The 16782-nt window shown below is 45.1% G+C and overlaps 1 protein-coding gene across 7 annotated transcripts in view; it reads right to left on the bottom strand.

The window, feature by feature from the left end:
• The window catches only part of LOC105491800 (KN motif and ankyrin repeat domains 1), a 240821-nt gene extending 225946 nt beyond the window's left edge, over positions 1-14875 (bottom strand). For 5 of the 7 annotated variants that reach the window (XM_071077720.1, XM_071077721.1, XM_071077719.1 and 2 more), the window contains exon 1: positions 14743-14875. The gene's annotated coding sequence lies outside the window, so the exon portion shown is untranslated. The remainder of the gene's footprint in view (positions 1-14742) is intronic. The other 2 variants (XM_071077723.1, XM_071077722.1) reach the window with 2 other exon arrangements.
• Positions 14876-16782: the final 1907 nt, after the last annotated feature.

Here is a 16782-nt window from a genome sequence, read left to right as displayed (position 1 = left end):
ACCTTATTGAGAACAATAGTACGTTCAAAGACAACAAGGTTCAACAGCTTGCCATTCCAAAGGCATGTAATTAATCTCTAACTGATGGAGGATAAAACAAGGATCGAGGTTATAAACTTAACCGGCATACTAGTCTCCTGGCAAAATAAGGAAATATAATTGTTTGGGATTTTATGAGAGATCAAAATCATTCCAAAAAGTCCAGGTTCTTCTTTAGCTTTTTAGTATTAGTCTCTGCATGGGAAATCTTTTTTTTTTTTTGAGACCGAGTCTCAGGCTGTTGCCCAGGCTGGAGTGCAGTGGCGCGATCTCGGCTCACTGCAAGCTCCGCCTCCCGGGTTCCCGCCATTCTCCTGCCTCAGCCTCCTGAGTAGCTGGGACTACAGGCGCCCGCCACCGCGCCCGGCTAATTTTTTTTTTTGTATTTTTAGTAGAGACGGGGTTTCACTGTGGTCTCGATCTCCTGACCTTGTGATCCGCCCGCCTCGGCCTCCCAAAGTGCTGGGATTACAGGCTTGAGCCACCACGCCCGGCCATCTGCATGGGAAATCTTACCAAGATCTGAGGATGTGAATAGTTTCACAAATGACTGCTTAAAAAAGAATTTGATGAAAATTACTAGACCTCTCAAACTTTTTTCTAGAAGCCAAAGAGAAACAATACCCAAAGTTAAGACTCCTCTCATAGCTACTCTCATGAAAATATACAAGAATTAAAAACTTAATTTCTGAAGGAAAAACACTCAACACCACCTCTTACAAATTTGTGGCAGATCCTGACAAGTTGCAAGTCCAGAGAAACTCAGAACACTTACTAAGATAAGGCTGACAGATCTTGATATCCAGAGGCTGTGGTGAGAGCGGGCTTTGGGGGAAAAGACACAATTATAAGGTGCCTAGTAAAAGCTGAAAGACGCCAGATGCAGTGGCTCATGCCTATAATCCCAGCACTTTGGGAGGCCAAGGCAGGCAGATCACCTGAGGTCAGGAGTTTGAGACCAGCCTGACCAACATGAAGAAACCTCGTTTCTACTAAATGTACAAAATTAGCCAGGCGTGGTGGTACATGCCTGTAATCCCAGCTACTCGGGAGGCTGAGGCAGGAGAATTGTTTGAACCTGGAAGGCGGAGTTTGTGGTGAGCCGAGATCACGCCATCGCACTCCAGCCTGGGCAACAAGAGTGAAACTCTGTCTCAAAAAAAAAAAAAAAAAATTTAACACAATGCTAAGAAAGTCCACATAGGCTTCATGGAGTTATGGTTTCCTACAAGACTTGGGTCTCTGAGCCTGCCTCTACCCTTTACTTCCTGCCAGAGTTCTACCTCTCTTGTTCACTGTATCTCATCTAGGGTCACTGCCCTTTCTCTGCTCCTCTGGCCTAAAGTAAATGAGGTGGCTCTTTGGGGACTTTTCCTAGGGAGTTTTATAGTCCAGAAATACCACATCCTAGGTCTTCCTTCATCTTCCTCCCAGCTTCTCCTCCTTACACACTTAAACACCATGGAATGATAGTAATATTTCTTTCCAAACACAAAGAAGCAAACAAAACATACACCTGGCAGGAAATAGTAGAGTTTAGATTCTAGAACCCATGCTCCCAAACCCATGCTCCTAACCCCTAGCCTAGATTGAATCAGATCCCCTTGAAGTGTCTGGCCAAAAAATAAAGGTAAAAAGCCAGGAAGAAACGGGAAAGTAAAAACTGCCCTGGGTCACTGGGGGTCAAGAAGGGAGAAGGGGAGGCTCAGGATGAAACAACCCAGCCTGGGACCTGAGCTTAAATACAGACTTCAACATGTGAACAATTGCTTTAAGCCAGGACTCAAATCAGATGGGCCTCCTAAACAGGTAAGCACAGTTATCTGGTCAAACTGGATGTGAGGTCAGAGGTTTACAACACTTTCTTTGAAACGTTCCCAAGAAAATGATTCATAAACTATACAAACGTCAAGCCCCTTTAGCAGTGTTTCCTCCTTTTGCTATCAAAGTTGACAAAGCATGAAAGAGTGACAGTTTTTTCCACAGTACTAAGGCTACTTTATCAGGTCATTTGAGGATGGCTAAGAACCCTCAAGGTTGGCCGGGTGCAGTGGCTCATACCTGTAATCCCAGCACTTTGGAAGGCTGAGGCAGGTGGATCACTTGAGGTCAGGAGTTCAACACCAGCCTGGTCAATAATGTGAAACTCCGTCTCTAGTAAAAATACAAAAATTAGCCAGGCACAGTGGGGCACTCCGTAATTCCAGCTACTTGAGAGGCTGAGGCGGGAGAACTGCTTGAACCTGGGAGGCGGAGGTTCCAGTGAGCCGAGAGCACACCACTGCACTCCAGCCTGGGCGACAGCAAGACTCTGTCTCAAAAAAAAAAAAAAGAAAAGAAAAGAAAAAGAAAAAAATCCTCAAGGTCTTATTACTCATTCTTAACCTCAAAAGGTGAGCCACTGGCACACCCTTCCCCACAACAGGCAGAACTGAGCCCAGACATATTATTCCCTCTCTTTCTCAGTATAAGAGATGCTTACCTTCTCTAGAAAGTGTGAAAAAGCTCTATAAGCACATAGGATTTCACTAAAAGGAAAAAAAAAAGCTTCCAATTAGGTTTTCCTATTTTCCCATGAATATCCTAACAGTAGGCTTTTGTTTCCTGAGGTTGGCTAAAATAAACCTAAAAAAGAAACAAAAAGAAACAGTGTTCTTTATTAACCTAAAAACTAATCAAAACTGTCCTGACAAAACACAGCTTGCAGCCCAGCCACAGTGGCTCACGCCTATAATCCCAGCATTATGGGAGGCCGAGGTGGGCAGATCATGAGGTCAGGAAATCGAGACCAACATGGCCAACATGGTGAAACCCTGTCTCTACTCAAACTACAAAAATTAGCTAGGCATGGTGGTGCATGCCTGCAATCCCAGCTACTTGGGAAGCTGAAGCAGGATAATCACTTGAACCAGGGAGTCGGAAGTTGCAGTAGCTGAGATCACACCACTGCACTCCAGCCTGGGGGACAGAGCGAGACTCTGTCTCAAAAACAAAAACAAAAACAAGCAGCTTGCTGAATTTTGGAAGGATAACTAATAGCTCCCTCATGGCTCTAAGCTCACCAAAAAACACAAGAAGGGTGTGTGTGTGTGTGTGTGTGTGTGTGTGTAGAGGGTGGTGAAGAACAGAAACCACACTCAGATGCACACCTGGCAGGGCAGCTGGGGTCAAACCTCATTAGGACAAATCTCTTCATAACACTGAAGGACAGGTACCACCCAGTGGGCTAAGCCACTATAATGATAACTACTGAATCAATAGCTTCATGCAGATCTGACAGCCTTAGTATGCTACTGATAAAATGATCCATATTCATTCAACAAATATTTCTGAATGTCTATGAAGTATAACCTAGTAACTCCCCTCCCACCTGGGCACATCATAAAAGGCCTTGCTATTCCTCAAGCCAGTGTCTCTGCACTGCACCTCCCACCCACATTTCTGTCATTCCCAGCATTACGAACAATTTTCAGATCCCACTCTACAGCCAAAACCGCTCCCCTTCCCTCCTCACTGACTCTAATAAAGACCCACCAGAAAGAACATCACTAAGTTCATATGATCTCATTTGGGAGCTAGCCCTGAATTCCCTAAACTTTAAAAAAGTAAAAACAATATACAACTTTCATCAGCAGTAATTTGAATCGCTTCTCCCAACTGTTACTGAAACATGTCAGAGCTGAGAAACCGCGATGAATTAAGCAATCTTCAATCACGTCTCTCAATCAACTTTCCTTCATAGGAATTTAGCAAACTTTCCTCCTACTCCTGAATTATAACTCCAAAAGGAATTAAAAGTGTGGTGTCTCTGGAGGCAGAGAAATCTTATTCGCCTTCAAGGTCAGAAGCCTGAATTCTCCAAAAACCCTTTAGATTATTCGACCCAGGACATAGTCTTGCCACCAAGAGGTCAAACAATACCTGTAAGTACCTTACAGATATTTAAGACTACCTTGTGTCTATTCCGTGATCAGCAATACTCCAATAATATTTAAGGGAAGATGGAATATATGCACAGACGTACAAAGCTAGATGACAGTGGCATGTTGGATTCCTAAAGAGGCATACCGGTCTTAAAAAGAAACAACTGAGAGGATAAAACAGGTGCCCAGAATAAAGCTAAAGGAAGAAATTTCAAAATGTCAACAGAAAATAAATTAAAACAAACTCAAACACATCAAACCATATGTGAGTTTTCCTTGAAACTACCCATTTCACTTGCTAAGAAGTTACAAAAACTTACAGCACTGCTATTGACGCCTCACACTATCTAGCTTATCCCTATGTTAACAATTCCTCTTTTACCGTTTAAAAAATTGTGCATCAGCTTCTCAAGTTTTCTTTTACATTTATGTGGAAATTTAATTCCTGGAAACTACAGAATATGATTCAAATTCTCCTATGAAAATATCAAAATGAAAGGCAAAAATCAATAGATTGATTTAGCAAATTAGAAAACCTGAAAGAGTAATACAGTACAAGCAAAGCTTCACCCTTTAAATACCTTAATTCTCAGAACTAGTAGAGTTATCCAAAAACTTCTCTGTTCTTTAAATTTTTATTAGAAGTAAATTCCTTGAAATACATCTCTCATAAAACTAAAAGAAAAAACCACAATGAATGAGTGTAGAGAAACAGAAAAGCTAGAGTCGTTAAAGAACTGATACAATGTCTCTAGATGAATTCTTTAATTGGCTTTGTTTTTCTACTTTGCTATGCAATAAAATAAAAAGTATGAACCCTTTTTGAGGTGTTCATCTTCATTAGTCATCCAGGGAATCAATAACACACGTTTACTAGATTAGTTAAAATAAGACAACAGACAATAACAAGCACTGTGAAGCAACTGAAACTCATACACCACTGTTGGCAATATCACTTCATAAAACCACTTTGACAGTATCTACTCCAGCTGAACTGCATGGCCCAAAAATTGCACTCCTAGATCTACATCTAACTTAAATGTGTAGATATATTCACCAGAAAATACAAAATCATTCATGACAGTACTGTTCATACTGGTCCAAAACTGGAAACCCAGTGTACATCTACGATAGGATGAATAGCAGTATTCACATGATGGAACTCTATACAGCAATAAGCATGAACCCATAACCACGTACAACATGGATCAATCTCACAAATATAACATGGAGGGAAGCTAGACACAAAAGAGTACACGCTCTGTGATCTCAGGTACATGAAGTTCAAAAACTGACTAAATTGATCTATGATATTAGATGTAAGGATACCCCTGGGGTAAGAGTTGTGACTAGAAGGGGATATGACACCAAGATGGTCAGATTGGTCTGCGGCTCCATTTGCGTAAAGGAAATGAGGGAGTATTTGGCAGAACACTGAACTGAACCACCTCATAACAGGAATAAGCCCATCCCCTAAAAAGGGCTACCCTGAAGCTATTATTTTTATAGGAAAAAGCAGCTCTATTGACATGAATAGGGAGGGACTGAGGAAGGAAGGAAGGAAGGGAGGGAGGGAGGAAGGGAGGGAGGGAGGGAGGAAGGAAGGGAGGGAGGGAGGAAGGGAGGGAGGGAGGGAGGGAGGGAAGGAGGGAAGGAGGGAGGAAAAGAGAAAAGGTGAATACAGTATTCAGGTTTCATTTCTACTTTTGTTCTTTGAGATAGAGTCTCGCTCTGTCACCCAGGCTGGAATACAGTGGCGTGATTTTGGCTCACTGCAACATCCACCTCCCGGGTTCAAGCAGTTCTCCTGCCACAGCCTCCCAAGTAGCTGGGACTACAGGTGTGCACCACCAAGCCCAGCTAATTTTTGTATTTTTAGTACAGACGTGGTTTTGCCACGTTGGCCATGGCTGGTCTTGAACTCCTGACCTCAAGTGATCTGCCTGCCTTGGCCTCCCAAAGTATCTACTTTTGTTCTAATTGCTTTTATTCTATTTTTCCCCAAGGCCAAAGGGTGAACCAGTCAGAATTAACAACAGAAATCTGAAAAAATTTAGCCAAAAATATTATGCAGATATCAAACACAAATTTACATTCTTGCCACTAACCAAGCCATATTTTATTAATAAGACAAATATCAAAAGAGGTTATATCTGCAATATACAATGAATGCAAACCAACAAGACTAGAGGTTCTTATGTGTTTCTTGGGTGATCAGATAATTATAAAAAGGGATTAGTTATGTGTTCTGAGAGTTAAACTAAGCCCCATTGCTCAATTATATTAACTAAATGAATTCAAAAAAAGAAAAAACCCAAAACACCCCCAACAGAGTTACAGGGCTCCTGACACTGTTTCCAATTAACTGATTGCTTTGGTAATGAAAAAAGCAAGAGAGCACCTATTTCTGACAGGTTTTTCTGCATGCACATCCACATACAAACACTCAACTCAGCCATGTGTTTGTAATAAGATTCTTCATTGATGAAAATACCATTTGCTTCCAGCATTCATAATTTAAATGCAAAGTGCAGGGAAGGAAAAGGTAAACAGGTATCTGAGTTTAAAAGCCAAAGAGAGAAAATAAAAACTCAAATTATGCCACCTGCTAGGCTCACAAAGAGGACATGCTCATAGACAATTCCCATCTCTAGTGGCTGCAGTGTTTTAACAAGAGCCTCATTGTCAAGCATCCCCCATTCAAGGCAATTTTGCTGTTTTTCTGCCGTGTCCCTCCCCAACACCATACCATTCAACGAACCTGAGTTTTCCATATCTCTATGGTCTGGTAAAGAATAGACTGCTTTATTTAAATCAGAAAGGTAACCAAAAGAAGACAACTAAAAATAATAAGACAAAAATAATAAGATATCTAATAAAAACTAGGAGACAGAGAGAAGAAGAAAGAAAGGTGTGAGGGAATATAAATTCCACTTCTTCCTTAGCAGGAAATTAACAGATACTGTCAAATTTATGAACCCAAGGATAGACTAGCAGTATATTTTATACTGCAAATTCTTTGACAGTCCCATCAAGTGGCAGGTCGATGTCCCCTCTTCTTGAGTCTGAGCAAGTTTTGTGCTACAACCAACAGTTTGGCAAAAGGGAAGTTATGTAACTTCTGACACTATGTCATAAAGGGCCATGCAGCTTCCAACTGGTTTGCCTGAGGTGCTCGTAGCACGGTGTGATGGTTAATTTTATGTGTTGACTTGGAGGATGTTTTCAGATGAGATTCACATTTAAATTAGGTAACTATGGGTAAAAGAGACTGCCCTCCATAATGTGGGTGGGCCTCACCCAAACAGCTGAAGGTATGAACTGAACAAAAAGACCAGCCTCCCTGAGCTAGAGGGAATTCTCCAGCAGACCACCTTCAGTCTTCTTCTAGATTCTCCTGGTCTCCATCTGTCGGCCCACACTGCAGATTTAGGACTAGCCAGCCTCTAAACTGAATAAGCCAATTCCTTGTTTTAAAAATCTCGTGTGTGTGTGTGTGCGTGCGTGTTGTGTATATATATACACACAATGTATGTGTATACATACACATATATATGTATACACACATATGTATGTATATATACACACACACACACTATTGGTTATGCTTCTCTGGAGAACTCTTAGCAATACATGAGGGAAGCCTGCTGCCACACAAGTTCAACTACCTGGAGCCACCATGCAGAAGTCACCACGAAGACACGTAGTTGCCATGAAGACAAATGAAGTCAACATGTGTAGGTGCTCTGCTCAACAGTCATTGCTGAGCCCAGCATTCCAGCTAGTCCCACCAAGGCAGCAAGTCACGGGAGCGAAGCCTTTTTGGACCCTGTGGACCAGAACATCCACCAGCTGGGTACCAGGGAATGACCTCAGTCAACACCAAAAGCAGCAGAATCACCCAGCCCTGCCTGAATCCCTGATCCACAGAATTCAGAATACCAGAAAACAAATTTTTAAGCCACTAAATTTTGGGGGCTAATTTGCTTAAAATAACAACTAGAAGAACTAAAAACAGAAACAGCAGTTATCACACCTAAACCAAGACTGTAGCTGAGTTGGGACCAGACAAGAGTGATGAGTTTTGTTTTTATTTTAAACTCTTGTGGTTTATATTATTTACACTATGTGTATTAGAAATTTTAAAATTCAGATATTTAAAAATTAAGGGAATAACAGCAAACATGTTTAAAACTTACTGTATACCAGCCACCCTTCTAAGTGTTCTTGAGTCTGGACAGGTTTGTGATTGCCTCAACCAACAGAGTTGGTTTTAACTCATTCAATCCTCACAAGCACCCAATAAAGGAGGTGCTTTTATTATTCCTGTTTATAAATGGGAAATTGACACACATAGAGGTTCAGTAACTGTGTCAAAGGTCACACAGCAAGCAACAGATCCTAGATTAAAAGTAGCCAGCCTGGGCCTACACCTGCAATATTTCCAGAGATCACCAGGCTGGCTTGGCAGTCACAAGTCACAGGAGGAAAGGTACAACCTCAAATTGCCATTCACCTGGGTCTCCAAGCATATGACTGACCATGGTATTATGTATCAAGCACTGCCAACTTTTACTTTTTCAAAACCTATTGCCTAAATGCAGTGCCCTTTACTCTAATTCCCACCTGTACACATTTTTCAAGGCATATCACCCGGATCTCTCTACTCAGCATTAATTTCTCCATCTCCTTCCTTTCCAGAGTGAACTTTTCATATCAATATTGGGTATTTCTATCATTTTGCCTATTCTTAATATGATTTTGCATCATTATACATTCATTCCCTATGAACTCTTAGCTTTCTAGTCTCTGATTTCCCCCACCAAGGCCTTGCACATAATAGAAATTTAAGTACTGTTTACTAAAGTTAAGTGATACTGGCTTATTCTGAATGAAGGCTGGTCTAGTAGCCTTCATCTTAGAGAAATTATCACTGAATTTTACCTGAGGGGAAAGGAGTTAAGATCTACAATTAGGCAAAGAAGCAGCCTACTGCATTCTAATCTCTGGCAGGTGTTTACCATTAAACTCCATGATGCTGACTAGAATGCACCAAACAGCTTTCTCCCAAAAAGCTCTAAGTACTTTTTTCTGCCTATATATTAGTTCACTTATTTTTGGCATCTTCCAGAAAAAGAATGGTAAGGAAGCCAGCAGCACCGACCCCACTGTCCAGTGGTCAACTGGGGCTCTCCCTGTGCACCGTTGATCTCTCTCTTTGAGAAGGCTCAGTGTCTCTTTAGTGATGTCTGCTCCCTAGCCAATTTCTAGATTCCTTAAAGCTAAGCTCAAGTCTTACTTTTGGGGGAAGCAACTCCTAACCATCCAGACAAAAAAGATTTCTCCCTCAGAACTTAAACAAGCACTGCATTTGTAGAATAAACACTCCTTGGTCATGTATAAGAATTTTGCCTAACTGGTATTTTTAATTCTTAGATACAATTTCTGGACAATCAACTACTTAATGGTATGATCCTTCTTATATCCTTTCAAGCTCTTGGCTCAATACCTTTGCAAACAGTATCATATAAAGAAAACTAGTAAGTGATCGGTAAATGAAACTGCCACAAAAGTTCAATTTATGCTATTTTTAAAAAAGTTATCAGGGTCAACCTCACCATTATTTTCAGAATTGCAGTTTAACCCAATGAGACACCCTTTTGCAGGTAATAGCAATTTAAAGATTTCTTAGACTGGGTGCAGTGGCTCACATCTGTGTGCCAGCACTTTTAGGAGGCCAAGGAGGGAGGATTGTTTGAGGCCAGGAGTTTGAGACCTGCCTGGACAACCTAGCAAGACCCTGTCTCTTCAATTAAAAAAAAAAAAAAAAGGAAAAATTAGCTGAGCACAGTGGCACGTACCCGTAGTCCCAGCTACTCGGCAGGCAGGCTGAGGCGGGAGGATTGCTTGGGCCTAGGAGTTCACAGTTACAGTGAGCTCTGATCCTGTCACTGTACTCCAGCCTGGGTGACACAATGATATTCTGTATCAAAAAAATTTAAAATTAAAAAAAAAAGATTTCTTTAACCAATTCCATATTAGGTTCAAGGACAACTCTGCAGGCAGCAGTTTAACAATAAAGATCTCAAGCCACATAAACAAAAATCTCAAATTTATGAAATACCCAAGACGGAGGTAAATACTGTACGCACAAAGATGATTTCCACAACAGTATGTACTAGTAAAACACCAGAAATTAACACACATTTCTAATGAGAGGATTATTAAATGAAAGCATATCCTTAGACACATTCAGGGACTAAAAAGTCATAGAGACTAAAGCAATATTAAGATATTGTGTTAAGAAACAAAATACAAAATTGAATATTAGAATTGTGACTTCATAAAAACATGAACAGACATGGAAAAGCACTGGAAGTGAAGACAACAAATAATTAGTCTGCTAGGATGGGTTAAATACAGGTCATAATGGGCCGGTGGCTCACGCCTGTAATCCCAGCATTTTGGGAGGCTGAAGTGGGCAGATCACGAGGTCAGGAGATGGAGACCATCTGGGTCAACATGGTGAAACCCTGTGTCTACTGAAAGTACAAAAATTAGCTGGGTGTGGTGCATGTGAATGTAGTTCCAGCTACTCCGGAGGCTGAGGCAGGAGAATCGCTTGAACTCGAGAGGCAGAGGTTCCAGTGAGTCCAGATCGCACCACTGCACTCAGCCTGGCGACAGAGCGAGACTCCGTCTCCAAAAATAATAACAATAAATAGGTCATATTTTGTCCATGTGCCAAACTCTGCAGATCTACTGCTCTTCCAATTTAAAAAGGATGCCACAGAACTCTCTCACACTGCGGGTAGAAGTATAAACTCTACAACCACATCAGAAATCTGCTTGACCATATCCTCTAAACTGAATCCTAGTTCAGAACTTAGAAATTCTGCTTCTGAATAGAATTTGTACAAATGTACACATTTGTATTGGGTATTGTGTATCAAGACATATACTAGAATTAGAATGTTCAAAGTCACACTATTTGCCATGGAAGAAATTGGAAACTATGCAAATGCCCCTCAACCCTAAAAATTGATAAATTGTAGTCATACAATTGAATATTACACAGCAGTGAAAATAATTGTACAGCCACAAGCAACAACACAGCTGAATCTCACAAATATCATGTTGAGAGAAAGAAACCCGGATACTAAAAGCTATATACTGTGTGAGTTTGTGTAGAGCATGAAAACAGACAAATCTATCCACAGTTGGTATAACGGTTACTCTTCGGGAGGGGCAGTGATTGGACAAGAGTATAGGGGCACTTCTGCAATGCTGGCAATATTTTGGTTCTTTACCTGGGTACTTGTTATATGCTTACGTTCACTTTGTGAAGATGTACTCTTAAGATGTACAGCTATGGGCCAGGCGCGGTGGCTCACGCCTGTAATCCCAGCACTTTGGGGGGCCAAGGCATGGCAGATTACCTGAGGTTGGGAGTTCGAGACCAGCCTAACATGGAGAAATCCCATCTCTACTAAACATACAAAATTAGCCGGGCATGGTGGTGCATGCCTGTAATCCCAGCTACTCGGGAGGTTGAGGCAGGAGAATCGCTTGAACCTGGGAGGCAGAGGTTGCAGTGAGCTGAGATCACGCCATTGCACTCCAGCCTGGGCAACAAGAACAAACCCCATCTTGGGGGAAAAAAAAAAAAGGGCCAAGCTGGGTGGCTCACGCCTGTAATCCCAACACTTTGGGAGTCAGAGGCGGATAGATAACCTGATGTCAGGAGTTCCAGACCAGCCTGGCCAACATGGCGAAACCCCGTCTCTACTGAAAATACAAAAATTAGCTGGGTGTGGTGGCACGTGCCTACAGTGGCAGCTACTCAGGAGGCTGAGGCAGGAGAATCGCTTGAACCCAGGAGGTGGAAAGGTTGCAGTGAGCCAAGATCTCACTACTGCACTCCAGCCTGGCAACAGAGCAAGACTCTGTCTCAAAAAAAAAAAAAAAATTAGCCGGGCATGGTGGCAGATGCCTGTAATCCCAGCTACTTGGAAGACTGAGGCAGGAGAATCGCTTAAACCTGGGAGGCAGAGGTTGCAGTGAGCTGATACTGTGCCATTACACTGTAGCCTGGGTGACAAGAGCGAAACTCCATTGGCGGGGGTGTGGGGTGTGGGAGACGTATGCCTATGGTACAGCTCTTCCTCTTGTTTTGAGAGAGGATATTGCTCGGTTGTCTAGGCTGGAGTGCAGTGGCATGATCACAGTTCACTGCAACCTCAAACTCCTGGGTTCAAGTGATCCTCCTGCCTCAGCCTTCCAAGTAGTTGGGACTACAGATGTATGTGCCACCACACCCGGTTATTTTTTATTTTTTAAGTAGAGACGGAGTCTTGCTATGTCAATGTTCTAAATTACAAAAAAAAAAAAATGGCATAAGCCAACTCACCCATGCAACAGGCCTAAAACTTCCCCGAACACTTGAAAACAAGTTGACTTTTTATTGAAGGGTGAGTGAGAAGTGTAGTGAATATTGCATAATTTGGATGGCTTCAACTCTCCTTACTAAAAATGATTTTTAATACATGCACACATTATCCAACAAAAAGCCAGAGTGAAGGGTCCAATTTTTCAGACCCACTCTGCTGCTTCAGAATCTGCTCACCCTACAGTTACTCCATCTTAACAGTCCTCAGCTCCCACAAGCACTGCCCCTTTAGGCCATTCTCCCATCCCTCTCCCCAGTTCCTTGCACTGCCCCCAACTAGATCCTTTTCCATCCTCCTCCTCCCACCTGGGCTAAAAAGTTAATGTATGCACACACTAACTCAGAACTATTTATGAACAGACACCGATACTCATGAAATGAAACTAGTCTTCAATGTATCAATTCCAGTAGCCATTTGCCTGTGGTTTTTTGGTTTCTTTCCTTGGGGCCAGTTTGGATATTTAAAAAAATTATTTTTAAGCCTACAGTCTTTTTTCCTTCTAACATTCCCTGCCGAGAGCGCACACACACACACACCCAGAACTCACTTTTGCTGAGATAGAACCTCGACTAGAGTGATTTATGGACTAGGCAAGTCTAGAGTCCAGAGAGCATCCCTGTGCCCTAAGGGGATAAAATGTATTCCCAATTTGTGTATCTCTAAAGGAGGCAATTATTCCTCTACTGGAAGCTTCTCTTCCATCCTTATTCATTTTAACCTCCCCATAGGACAGTCAATACTTAATTTTTCTTCCATTGCTTCAGCAGCACCTTTCCCCAAACCTAGTAACAGAAAAAGGACCGAAGGTAATAACCTCTCGTTTTCTCACTCAACCTCTATCTTGGAAAAACTTCCTAAGTACCTGCCTTAAAATGAGGGAGAAGGGCTGGGAGATGTAAGAATGACTGCTAATCGGCATAGGGTTTCTTTTTGGGGACAACAAAACAGAACTAGATAGTAGTGATGATTTCATAACTTTATGGATATATTAAAAACCACTGAATTTTACACTTTAGAAGAGTAAATTTTTATGTTTATTACACTTCAACTTTTTAAATAAAACGTGGCACTTCTCAACACTTTAGTAGAGAAAGTTTGATGAAAAGAGAAACTGGCAGATGAATAGCTAGTTAGCTGTTACACCACCTAAAAATGAACTTGAATAAACTCAGGAATCCAAAATAAGCAAACAGACCCTAATTTCCATTCAACTCCAGAGGTGGGGGGCAATGAAGGTGAGGAAAGGAATTGCACGATTATAGATCTGGATGATTAAGCTTCTTTATTAGTCTCGGGTATCAGGGTCTAATAGAATCCATTATTTAATAAGATGGGCTGACCCTCCGTAGAGGCCATGTGCAGAAAGCGAGCGCTGGGGGACGCCATAAATTGTTGTTAACGCTAACACGGCCAAGGCCTTCACTAGGTCATGCTCGTGCAGCACGGCTCGTGCTGACCTGCAAGAGTCACCAAGAACAGTTGCCTCTGAAAGTTCCATGAGACCCAGGTGAAGAAGACGAATGGTCAAGGGGCAGTGGCTGCTGCGAGTGCCACTGCGTGTTCGCCAAAGCGGCATGGAAAACGGGACATTCAGGGGCAAGCCCGCTTAAGGGCCCCTGCACCTTCCTTCGACCTGGAACAGCTGGTCCTCCGAAACCCACGCTGTCCGCGCCCGGCTGGGCTGCCCCCAGAGGCCCTGAGCGCCGCAGCGCCCACACACACCCCTCCCCCACCTCCCCGCCCTCCAACCCTGGCCGGAGCCATCTCGGAGTTGGCGGAGGGCGACCTGAAGCCACCTGCCCCTCTGGGGCCGAGGATAAAGGGGTCTTGACCGCCACTCCCTCCTGCAGAGCACAGCACCGAACTTCACGGAGAGCCGCTTCAGAGAGGGTCCCCCATTCCACCCTGGGCTGGGGAACGGCCCAGAGGCATCCAAAGGCCAGAGCTCCGGGCCGGGGTCGGGCAGGCGCCCACACCTTCCCGCCGGCCGGCCCAGTACGAACTTTCTCGCTGCTCTGTGCCCAGCGCGCCTCTCCGTCTTCCAGACCGGCCGAGCTCCGCCGCTGCACAGCGCGCCAAACTCCGACGGCCGCGGGGCCGACACCACCTCTCGGACCCCTCCCTAGGACCGCCCCGAGGCCGCCGGGTTCACCCGGGCGAGCGGGAGCCCGCGGGGCTGCCCTCCGCCACCCCCACGGCCACCGTGCGACCCCAGCGCGCGCCAAGTTGGCTCGGCGCGGGGGCCAGCCTGAGGCAGCGGTAGGGGCCTGGCGCTCCGGGGCAAACCCTCAGCGAAAAGGGGCGCAGCGCAACCCTCCCACGTCACTCACCTTCAGCCGCTCTTCCCAACCTGCCAGCCGTTCGCTCGCTCCGCCGCGGACCCGGAGCTCGGGGAGGGGCGGGGCGCAGGGGGCGGAGTCGGCCCCGGCTGGCAAGCGCCAGAATTAAACCCTGAATCGCACAGGAGCCTTCGGGCTCTGCGGCCACCGCCTGGGCGGGGAAGCTGGGGCAGACCAGCAAGCCTCTCACCCGGGGTGGGAGACAGCTGTGGCTGCGGCTGCACTCCGAAGCGGCGCGTGAGAACGGCGCGGCTGGTGAAGCCCTGACTGCTCCCTCAGTCCCGAGGACGCCCGGCTCTCCGCCGCGCGCTCTTTGTACCGCAGAGCCGGCAGCGGGCGGATCTCTGCGCCTGCGCGCCGCTGCAACTCCACCAGGCCCACGAGGCACCTTCGTGCACCTTCGCCGCGTCGCCTGGCCCGCGGGCCTTGCCGCGGCGAGAATTAAGCAGAAGAGCTTCCTCCACCCCGGCTTGCTCCTTCTACCAACCTGTATTTACCACCTCCATCCTCGCACACACACCCGCAAGGGGAAAAGAAATCCACCCCACCGTGAGACGGTGCGGTCCTCCCATCTCCGACTGGGGCGGGCGGGGGGTCCTGGCAACGAGGATGGCCTTGCAACGTCCACCCCAGCGCGTTTGTACCGCCCCTCCCTCCACGCAGCTAAGAAGTTTGCTGACCGCGGATGAGAGGGACGGGAGCGTGCAGCGCTGTTTCCCACAGGTGCCTCATCAGCGGCCAGAAACCTCCCGCCTACAAGGGCACCTCCCTTGTGACCTCCGTGCATTCGTCCTGGCTCGGCGGCAGGACAGAGTCCTCAGTGGAAAGGGGAGGATGCGTGTTCAGAAGGTTCCAGGTGTCTAGGGGCTCCATAGAAGACCCAATGCCTGCCTCGGGGACTCAGGATTGAACTGGCTTCCTAGTTCAGTCCTAAATACGCGATTTGGAGCAATCCAGTAGGTACAAGAGAAATTAGTAGAGATTGAGAAGTTGTAACTTTAGTCTTTCAAATTGAAGGTAGCTAGAATAAACAGAAGAGCTTGGGAACAGAAGGAACGACTTTATAAAAACCAGGTATTACTTAAAAAACAATGTCAGCTCTTCAATCAACTGATTTTCTTAAGGGGGAGAGTCCTCCCCTCACCCCCAAGCTCTCTAGCACCGCACACATCCAGCAGGGCGTTGCACACGCTTAGTCTTTTTTGTAAGTGTGCAAGTGAAGAGCCATCAAACTTTACAAGGCAACATGCTTGCCTCTGGGGAGAAGACGCTGCTTCCCCACAGTTCACAGCGAAGCACACCTGCAAATTCCTGAACTTGATGGCTCCTGACTGTTTAGGGAATAGGTAAAGGGCAGCTGGAAGAGATGTGAAGGCAGGAAACCTCATTTTGAATCTCAGCCCCTTTGCCAGCTCACTGGGTGGCAGTAAACAAACTCTTTCCTCCTCCTGGGCCTTTTTCATCTGTAGAATAGGGCATTGGATGCAGTAGATATTTTCTAAAATCCCCCCCCACCACCACCACTCCGCCCCAAATGTCTACTATTCTATGAAAAGGAGAATTGTTTCCATGGTGATAAGGGATGAGATATCAGAGGCAGCAGGACTCCTGCATTTAAAAAGTACTCGTGGGCCGGGTGCGGCGGCTCAGGCCTATAATCCTCGCACTTTGGGAGGCAGAGGCAGGTGGATCACTTGATTCCAGGAGGACAATACGGTGAAATCACGTTTCCACAAAAAAAAAAAAAAAAAAAAAAAAAAAAAAATTAGCTGGGAGTGATGGCGCGGGCCTGTAGTCCCAGCTACCCTGGAGGCTAAGGTGGGAGGATCACCTGAGCCCTGGAGGTCGAGGCTGCAGTGAGCGGAGATCGAGCCACTGCACTGTAGCCCAGGCGACAGAGTGTAACCCTGTCTCAAAAATAAATAAATAGTGCCCTCGACTGGGTGCGGTGGCGCACACATATAATCCCAGCACTTTGTGAGGCCGAGATGGGCAGATCACTTGAGGCCAGGAGTTCAACACCAGCCTGAC

Source organism: Macaca nemestrina, chromosome 14 (genome assembly GCF_043159975.1).
Source record: "Macaca nemestrina isolate mMacNem1 chromosome 14, mMacNem.hap1, whole genome shotgun sequence".
NCBI lineage: Eukaryota > Metazoa > Chordata > Mammalia > Primates > Cercopithecidae > Macaca > Macaca nemestrina.
Note: the sequence above shows the minus strand (reverse complement) of the source record. Positions and strands in the feature narration are given on the sequence as shown.